This window comes from Zonotrichia albicollis, chromosome 3 (genome assembly GCF_047830755.1).
Source record: "Zonotrichia albicollis isolate bZonAlb1 chromosome 3, bZonAlb1.hap1, whole genome shotgun sequence".
Classification (NCBI taxonomy): domain Eukaryota; kingdom Metazoa; phylum Chordata; class Aves; order Passeriformes; family Passerellidae; genus Zonotrichia; species Zonotrichia albicollis.
In genome coordinates this window covers 38466414-38476929 of record NC_133821.1, presented here as the reverse complement: position 1 = coordinate 38476929, position 10516 = coordinate 38466414, and the positions used below count along the sequence as shown (strand labels likewise).

At 39.1% G+C, this 10516-nt stretch overlaps 1 protein-coding gene across 2 annotated transcripts in view; it reads right to left on the bottom strand.

Annotated features, from left to right (window-relative positions):
- The window catches only part of SOCS5 (suppressor of cytokine signaling 5), a 32045-nt gene that overhangs the window by 7308 nt on the left and 14221 nt on the right, over positions 1-10516 (bottom strand). For both annotated transcript variants that reach the window (XM_074537198.1, XM_074537197.1), the window contains exon 2: positions 1057-1148. The gene's annotated coding sequence lies outside the window, so the exon portion shown is untranslated. The remainder of the gene's footprint in view (positions 1-1056; positions 1149-10516) is intronic.

Genomic DNA, 10516 nt, shown 5'->3' with positions numbered 1-10516 from the left:
TTACATGAGAAACATGAAAGAGAATGAATTGTAACACCTGACTGTGATAGGAACAAAAAACAAAAGCTTTCTTTCTCACTCCGTCATCAGATGATCCAGCAAACCCAGGTACCCAACCGCACTAAGCAAGACCACAAGAAGTGAGAGTGGATGAGAGAGCTGAGGAACAGTGGAAATCAGGCCTCCAGTCTCTGAAGGTTACTGGTACCAGTTACCTACAACAGTGCTAAAGGACAATCTGCACAGCACCCACGTGGTTATTAAGAAGGCAAACACTTGCAGAGCAATGTTACACATAGAAGATGCTACACAGGTCCATGTATACATAAACACTGTAAGCAAAGGAGCAAAGCACGTCTTCCTGATTAAAATAAAAAAATCCTTAAATTCTTTTTTGTTCTGGAGTTGTCTGGATCAAGCTGGGGAAATTCTAGGAGCAGCAGAACTACTAAAATCAGACCACATACAAATTTGCAGGAAGCAGCCAACATGTCTCATGTCATTGCAATGATCATAGCTGTTTGTGGTGTCTCAGAATACCCATGCTGACCATGAAGGAGCACATGTTTGCTGGCTGCCAGCCTGTCAACACAATATATATAAGGTTGACTTCTACACTTTTTTCTCAAGTTGTAAGTTTTTTATTCTCTTCCTGGACAGAGAGATGTTTAAAATTTTTGGGAAGAGAAAAGAATGAGATAATATACAAACACCATTCCCTTGGCAAGTCAGGCTAGAAAATGTGCACATTTTTGTGACAATGAACTGGAATTACTTTTCCCTCCAAACAATCACATGTTTTTCAGTGGCGTCTTTTATTCTGAAATTGCTCTTTATTGCTCTTCCTTTGCACTACCAGTCTAAAAGGTCTTAGGGTGGAAAGTTCTCTACATGTGCCCAGAAAGCTTCAAGAACAAATAAAAATAAAAACCAACAAAACACTCCACCCACAACCCCCCCAGCATACTGGCTTGACAGACTGTACTTTTCTGAAGTTAAATTTAAAAGGTTAAGTACTTTTTGTCACACTCAAGAGAATAAAGATACCTTTCTTACCCAGAAAAGCAAATGAGTCACTCTGTCTTGTCTTGAGAATATACCTCAACATGAACTTGCTAGATTCCTTCTTTGACTTGTGGACATGTTTACTACAAAGGGAAAAGCAGAAATTTTGTTAATAGTTAGAATATCTTTTCATTTAGACATTTACTGTTAATCACTGACATCAAAGGGATATTTTACTATTTATTTCTGAAACGTGTCCATGTAACTGCCTGGTCTTTATATATTTTTAATGCATATTAACATAAACAAAAAGCTTCACAGAACTTGCTTTTTCTATACATTAACAACATTTGTCAAGTACAGTCATGGGAAGGACTCTGAAATAAAACTTTTGACAACCAAGAGCAAAGCCACAGTATCTGGATCATTGAAGTGCCAGGCACAATGGGCATAATCAAGCCTATGAAATGGTTCCCCCACATTTTGGTCTCAAGCTGTGGTTGGCAGTGCTGTCAGATCACCACATACTGTCTCTCCTCCTTGTTTCCAGCTGCTACATCACATCAAAAGGCAGCTAAAAATACACACTTTTCTAATATTACTTTTCCAGGTAAGCAACTGCTGTACTCTCCACAAGGATGTTATATGATTGTGAAGCAAGAGCAATATGAACCATGATTCTAAAAATGGGAAAGTGGAATACAAGACAAGTTCTTTATTAAAAGAGTAGGTCAGCAGTTCCCTAAAATAACCATCATTGTTTTTCAGAAATCCAAGAGGAGTCGAGGGATTTAATATGCTCACACCACTGTCAGAAATCTAACAGTAACTGAACAGAGAAGATTTATTTGCTTCTCCATGCTAGATTCAAGGATAGCAGTAAGAGTTCAGAGAAAACATTGGGAACTTTTATTAAAGCTTTACACACAGAACAGGAAGAAAAATATTGAAATGCACTTCAATGAAAAGCTACAGGGTTGAGCAATCTCTAAGTGGATATTAAAAGTTAATATTCCTATGTAGAAACTCCAGAGCAATGGCAGCAAAGTCCAAGTATTACTAGTTTCCATTCCCTTCTGGAGGCACTAAAATTGCTGAAACATTCTTAAAGTTAAGCCACACTATTGCTATTGAGATTCCATAAAAGTAACCTTTTCAGAAGGCAACAGAGTGACAAGCACCAAGCATTTAGCTGATGAAGATCAAAGCACAAGTACAGTTCTTCTGCAACTGTAACATTCACTCTCACTTCTTTTGTTCTGCATTATGTTCCTAGCAAGTTTACAAACACTGACAGTCAAACCTATTAAAATGTGTTCAGTGCAAGGCCTTAACAGAGCAAATGCAAGGTAAAGTTGCTAGAACAAGGGCTATCCAACTTTAAAACAAAACCTTACTTGGAACATTAGCTCATTCAGTCCTCTGAAGTTCATCTTCATTGCAAACAAAACCAGAGATACTGTTTTACTGGGCACAGGTGGCAAAGGGGCTGCATGCAAACCATTTTAACTCATCAAAAATTCAAAAAACCCACACGGATGCCTATCCTGAAGTGTCATGCTTCATGGCACTAGCTCACTAGCTTTATATGTCCCCATTCTTCTCAGTTCTGCTCAGAAACATGAGCAGTCAATACACACCTATCCCATCCTCACTGCCAGCCAGCTGACACGGCCTGTGGGACAAACTGCCAGGTGGCTCCAGGTGGGAGTGGTTTCTTTGGGAACCAGCCTTCCCTAATGGAAAACAGTTCCTTGAATTTGGGCAAATTGTCTCAGTTAAACATCTCATCCTTGTGTTAGAATAAAAGTTGAGTCACTGGTAAAGTATTTAAAATTCAACCTAGTGATTTTAAATTACTTTAAACCAATGTGCAACAGATGTGTGGTTTCACAGATTTCTTGTGGCAGCACTAAGCTTGACAAAATAAAAATTGTTTCTGAACTGGCTCTAAAGCCATCCTAGTTTTACAAAGGAGCACCGCCAGTGGTTATTCTAGCCTAAACAGGAAATCCATTTCATTCCATCAAAATCCACAAAGTGAATCCAACCATTTGTAGATTTTCTAAGGAAAAAAAAAAAACTCAATTATTTCTTCTTAGAAAACTAGAGGTTCTACTGATGTTCTTAACACAACCTCTTTTCAACTAAAAATTATTTCTACCTACTTTGAACTGGCATAAATGATCTTAAAAATAACATATAATAAGCACTCTATAGGGATTACAGAAGCAATGAGCAGCAATACCTTCGTGCTATACTCCCATTTGCAGTAAATTTAGAGACATTCAAATGCATGAAGTTTGCATGAGTGTAGTCTTCAAGTATGCTGAGAGCACAAATACCGAGACAACAAAAAAATTTTAAGCAATATGATAAAGCTACACTTGCAACTTCTTTGCAATCCTAAAATACCACATATTAACAGATTACTGTGAAAACTCAGACCATTCTTTCCAGAAATGTCACAAGATCTAGGCAGAGCTTTCTGCCTGTGACTTGGAAGGAACTCTATTCAAAGTCAAGGCTGAGCTCTGTCTGAAAGAAAAGGCACTCATTTCACCCAGTTTAAAATTTATTCAGTATGGTTTATTATATTCAAAGTATTAACTCCTAACAATGTACCATCTTCACAAAAGATGATACACTACACAAACTATGATACCTTACAGAACAGGCTCAAAAAAAAAAAAAGAACCTACAAAGTGAAGTAGCTAGAAACCTGCACACTGTTTAGCTCAATATTAGCTGGAGCCTGCACAGGCAAACTGGCTACCACATTCCCTGAACCTGGTGCATGAACCACAGAGGTACAAGCAAAAGCCTGGAGGGAAACACTGCTGCTATTTGTGTCATTCCTCAAAATGATTTGCTGAGCAGTAGCAAGAGACTCTTGTTAAAGACACTGCTTCCATTAAGGGCTGCTTGCTGAAGAGGGCACTGCCCCGTGTGCCGTGTGCCCGCTGCAGGCTCCTGCTGCGGGGATGCCCTGAGGGAGCTGCTCCCACCAGTGCTCCTCAGCCTCATCCAGTCACAGTGAGGAAGGCTGGCAACCTCTGCATCTGAAGTAACCCACTCGAGGAAGGAAGGGCAGTACTAAGGATTACAAAGCAATTTCCTCCCTTCCAATGCACATTCCAGAAATAATTAATTACTACTGTAATACTAGAGATAACGTTTCTGAAAAACAAGGAATTTGTTGGCTCAAGAGGAACCATGCATTTTTCTCCACACACAAAAATGTTGCTCACTGCAGACAGCTCAAAGGGCTGATTTAGAGGCCTGGAAGGAAAAGGTGGCTGCTTTTTTTTTTTTTTAACTAAAGAAGGTAAAGGGGCCAAGTGTCTCAAGTGCTCATTAAAGCCTTATTAGGATAAAGTACTACTGGTTTTTAACTATTAGGCTTTGATAAATTGGAAGTGCAGTTGCATAGGAAGATGAATACAAAGGTTTGAATCCCCAAACCAAAACTCAAACCTGCCAGAAAAGAGGTAAAGGACACAGAGCTACAATTCCAACAACACACAGAATTGGCCTAAGTCAGCACTGCAACCAAAAGAAATGGCGTCAGCCTCTTCCTGGCCACCTGTGCTGGTGCAGGAGGTGGTCTGTGCACCATATGGCTGCTCAGTCAACCAGCTCAAGGAACTGATCCAGACTAAAATGAATTCTCAGAAAAAGTCTCAATCATTTACTCCATCTGGTTTATGACTTCTGTACAAACATTCAAGTTAACACATGGGAGGATCAGATGAGGAGGGAGGAAGCAGCAGCCAGGGCAAGATTGCTTCCTTCCACAGCAGCACTGGTTAGTTCTGCTGAAGTTATGATGTTCTTAGATGGCTACTTCGAAGAGAAATCTCCATTCTCAACTGTGGGGCTCTGGCTGCAAAAAAAGAGATTAAGACTCTATTTGAGATGCTGCTTTGAACACTTGTATTGAAAGTTCAGCCACTGAAAACCTTTACTTCAAAATTAAAATGCTGAGTTGGCTTGATGAGTTCTGCTAAAACACAAGGAAAGCTGCAAGCTTCAAGGACTTAAGCTGGCAGACTGTCAAGTCAAAATCTCCAACAATGATATTTTGCCATTGCTCCAACCCAGAGTAAGAAGCAAACTCCTCCTCGTCAGTGCAGATTTGCATTGAGCAAAATTCAGTCTTAGCTTGGACAGCTGATGTTCTGCCAGTTTCTCCTCAAGCAGCTACACATTGGTAACTTCAGTCCAAAAATACTGCTCCAAGACTCAACAGTGGGAACATTCTTGTAAGCCCCTTACTAGACTTTGGGTTTCCAAAAGGACAATTTTGGGACTATGTGTGTTCACCCTGGATTGAAAAGCACTGTACAGTTGCTATCCACTTCTTTGCTGATCAGAAAATCTGAAATCCCTGAAGCAGAAAAGCCATCAATAAAAGAACAGAAAGTTGTGGCACTGAATCCAAACTAGAGACAACTGCTTTTTAAATACTACTTTCCCTCTACTTACACAAGTTTAGTAGGTAATAACCATCATGAGATAAGCTGGTAGTTCTAATTATGTAAGAATCACAGAGCAAACATGAGTTTCAGATATTAAAACAGAAATAACACTACACAGATTTACCAAGAACTCCACATAGTGGTAGATTTCTATGCTAGAAACTGCAAATTCAAGACAATGGCACACATCAATTCCAAGTCAAGAAACCTTCAAATCATTTAGGCAGCATCCTGATGGCAGCCACTCATTGTAACATGTAAGTCCACACAAGCAATATTAAATTAAAGCAGTTTCATTTAAGCTACCTCCATACACCCTAAGCAGGCAATTCAATTTCACCTTAACATTTAAAAAACCACCAAAAACAATGAGCATTAAGTTAGCAAAGTAAAATACCTGCCATGAAAAGGAACTCTAGGTGATTTAGTGTAGTAATGGCTCCCATACTGTTACATTTAACTCTTCTCACACAGAAGCTGCCACTATACTTTTTAAAAATTCATGTGGATAGAATAAATGGTTCCAGTCAGTGTTCAAGTGAAGTACAGCAGCCCCCTTGATGACTTCTGCAAAAGCCATAAGTACTCCAAGAAAAATGATGGAGCTCTCCTCTAGTAGAGAAGAATTTGTTTCTACTTCTAAGAACACTAATGAAGCATATCCTCCTCTACAAAATTCTAAAATATAAATAGGTATCAAATTGATAAAAAGAGTGATCTAATGGTTATTTGTATGTAATTCTTGGAAGTTCTGAGTTAAGAAAAAGCATACCTTAATAGCTGTGCCTCACTAAAAGCAAAGGAAATTGGAAGCAAGGTTGAAAAGAGGAGTCAAATCACATCCCACATATTTGACAAGCTCAGTAAAAACATCCAATTTAATATATTTTGTAAACAGAGCACTTCATTTAATTGCAAATGGCCTATTTTCCAAACACAATCCTTCTGTTCTGGGTCAATTTATACTGGTTTAACAGTCCTATTTTTTCTCACTACATTTTTCAAAAGCTCAACAGCCTGTCTAATGCCTCTCCCTCACCACTGTATCCATGCCCCCATCAGCTTACAGGCACCTCCTGGACACAGAGCTTTGCTCATGCACCCTTCCCCTGTGTCCTTTCAACCTGACCAAGAAAAAGATCATGTTCTCCAACACAAACTAGCTACCTGCCACCTCTTATCAATGGATAAAAACAAAGTTGTACTTGTCTTTCTCTAGCAATGTACCTAGAAGTGACCACATAGGGAAAAGCATTATTGCCATTCATGAAATTTGCAGAAAAAAATAAAATAAAGCAGTCATTCTCTCAAATTTAAGTGAAATGGAGCCAAAAGTTCAAAAGTTTCTAAGACCATGACAGCTTAGAAGAGTAACAGCCCAAGCTGCTACCCAGCTACAGCTATGCTTACAGCAAGCAGAAGGTGGCCTGAGATGGACAGTTCTAATAACAAACAAAGTGACCTTCATAATGACTTAACTCCCAACTCACATTCTGTCATGCCAGAAGTTTGGCAAGTAAATGCTATCACTACAGCACCACTGTAAATCTTAGATCAGTTTCTGTACAGAATACACTTTAATAAAATAGAAAACTGAGTAACTGCAGAATGAGACCAGGGGATTTAAGCTGCAAAGCACATTTGGCAAGCAAGGAGTTAAAATCCTGCCTAAGACTAGCCCACAGCTGCTGTCAGCAGTCAGGCTTGTCAAGAGAAGCTCTGGGCTGTCTTGACAAGACTAATTGGCAGCAAGCACCTGGTTCCCCAGGCTGGGCCTGGGGAAGGTAAAAGAACATAAACCCTGCAAAGAAGAGGGAGAAGCAGCTGGAAGGCTGCCAGTAGGTCTAGCCTGTTTCATGTTTTCACTTTAATCCACAGGCAACTTTATCCTAGACTATACCCAGCTAGAGCTATCAGAAACATTTCAACTTCCCAGCTGAAGGAAACCTGTGCTTTGTGGTTCTGTACCTGCAAGTTCTGCCAGTGAGCGCTCACCAAGCCTTGGAGTGCAGGGTCCTGCTGCAGCACAGCTGGCTGCAACATCAACACCAGAACTAAATTCCAGTGCAACTGACATTTTGGCTTTCTAATGCCACCATTTGCTTACAGGTGTTACCATAACTTAAAAATTATGGACTAAATTGCCAGAAAATCTAAACTAAGACTGTTCTGGATATTCTGTACATTGAACAGATAAAGCATGAGCAATGACAACTTATGAACATTGCAAATTAAATGCATCTTTAAAAAAAGTTTAAAAAAAATGTTCAAAAAATCCCCAACATTCTGGAAAGTAGCTAGAAGTAGAATGTATGAGGAATTTTAAGTGGGATTTCCAGAAAAGTTAAAAGACTTTAAAAATATTTTGACCTCTGCTAAGAATCATGATTTCAGTGAATGTGAAGCTTTCTGAAATTCTGCCCTTGGTTTTTTCATATTAAAACTCAAGTAAAAAAAACTTAAAGAATTAGCTTTGCAGGTTTAGCCCCCGAGGTAGGAAGATCTTTCTTAGGGCTAAGGAACAAAAAAAAAAAAAATCCTTTAGTTAGTTTAGCTGAGTTTGTATAACTGAACCAACAAGCATCTAGTTATATATAGACATACACAAAAATTGATATATGTATAATATCAATATACATCAGAAATTTTTGTATGCAAGGTAATGTAATGACAAACATTAAAATGTCAGAATGAAATTTCTTCAAAACAAATTGCTCAGCAAATACATTGATTATGTCTTGGCCAAGTTTTACATTTTAGGTATTTTAGCTTGCTAGTCATGAATTCTAACAATGAAGAGCAGCACTAAGTTTCCCTATCTCAAAACTGGAAATTTGGAAGTGTACTTGGACATAGTCTCAGTTTGAAAAACACTTCAATCAATAAGAATTAATGCCAATTGATGGTGATTGGGAGAACAAAAGATTACAGTGGAACAGCTTGATAGTCAACCCATGTTAGCAGTAGCATCACTGTGCTCTTACCTGGGACACCACAGGAACTACTGTAACATTCCTTTAACTGCTCATGCTACTAAGCAGTACCAATACAATGATCCATAGGCAATAACTAAAAAGAAAACACCCCAGGGTAATGAGATTAAAAGTTACTGTGTTTAGTTACTGCTCTAGCAATAACAAAAAATGTTTCTCTGCCTGACAGCAAAGGGTCCAGCCCTTTGCAACACCTGCTCTCCATTTGTATCCAGACTGCTAATGAGTAATCCAGAGGCTCTCTTGGTCTCCACTCATGAGCTTCATGACTCAGTGTTTTTTTAAAAAAACAAACAAAAACAAATATAACCACCTAACCAAAAAAACCCACCCCAAAACCAAACCAAGACAAACAAACAAAAAAACCCCCAAAACCCACCCACACCACACTTTCCTTGTGCCATGCAAAACCAGGAATGCCCATGATTCAAAACACAGGACCAAGACGTACCACAAAAGCTTCAAGGAATGATATCCAACCCTTCACACAGTCAGAAATGTAAGATTATGACTACCTGCACAGGATATGCATTGCAGAGACTGAACAAGCACTGGTAAGAAAATCAGGTCTTTCCTCTGAAGAGCATCAGTTGCCTCAGCCCATTACAACTGAGGTGCTAACTAGATTATTACACTACTATCTTATCTTCAAGGTGCTAGACTCCATTGCACAGGAAGATGAAATAGGATAGCAAGATAGATAATATGTAGCTACATCTTTCTTCTTTGTTTTACATAAAGCAATCAGTTAAATAAAAACTATTTTAATGAAATGCTTATTCTAGCAAAGAGGCACCTGTGCATGTTACATAAGTGAGCCCCCACAGGATGAGAATTTTCTAAGAAAAATATACATCTTTGGTTAGCTCCTAAATTCTTCTCAAAATATAGAAATGCTTTGTCTTTTGAAATCACCTATCCAATCCAAATGGCTGACTCCAGTTATCACTAAAGGATTGTTGCAGCAATACCCCAGCCATGAATCACTAATCCACTGGTTAGCTAATGGGCATTCCAATTAACCAATAGGCAAATGGCCTACCTAAAAAGACAACTCACTAACCTGTGGTCCCACTTGAATACCTATACACCAGCTCATTCAGTATTGGAAAGCTGCTTGGTATCCAAGGGCTCCTATCTGACATGGATGAACACAACTTACAGGTTGCAGGAACTCCAAGAAGATGCAGACTAGAAAAATGAATCTTTACAACACCATTGCCAGCTGCCTGGGACTAATAAAACCTGTAATGCTCTTTGGCCCTGTGAAAGCAGAGACCCAGTTGCATGAATGGCTTACCCTGCTTGAGCAGGGAGGTAGGACCAGATCATCCACTGCAGACCCTCCCTTCTAACCTTACCTATTCTGGCATGCTGGAATGGCTTAAGAGGCTGCATTCCATGCAGGAAGAGCCTGCAGCACCACAGAAAATTGAGCAAATCTAAATCAATGATTACTGAGTGATAAACTTGTCAGAGGGCAGCTATTGAAGAGTACAGTTCTTTCTAGGTTGTTTCTCACGAACAGAATTTAGCCATAGAAAGGGCACCCTAAGGGTGACAGTCCATGATAATTAATCTACCACTGCTTTGCTCCTATTAAAAAGGATATTCTTGCTTTCCTCCCATCCCCTTGCATCAGTTCCAACATTCATCTGACCTCCATTTTCACCATAAGCTAATTGATGGAAGCATCAGACAGACAAACAGCACTTCAATGAGAAAAAAGAAGCCAGAAGAGAGAAGTGACAGCATGGAGGTAGGAGAATTTTAAGTCTTATGCCAAGAGAAGGAGGCAAAAGAACCATGTCTACCAGCAGTAGTGAGCCATTAATGCTGGTTTAGCCATTTCTGTGAAACCTACTCCTTAATGTTAACCAGATTCTCCTTATAACCTGAAACACATTTTATTAAATCAAAATCTTAATTGTAAAACAAAAACTAAAACTTAGCTTCAAGACTAACCCTCATCTAGAAAAACACTGTACCCTTCAGAAGATCAGGAACTGTAACACTGCTAACAGGGAAAACTATTAT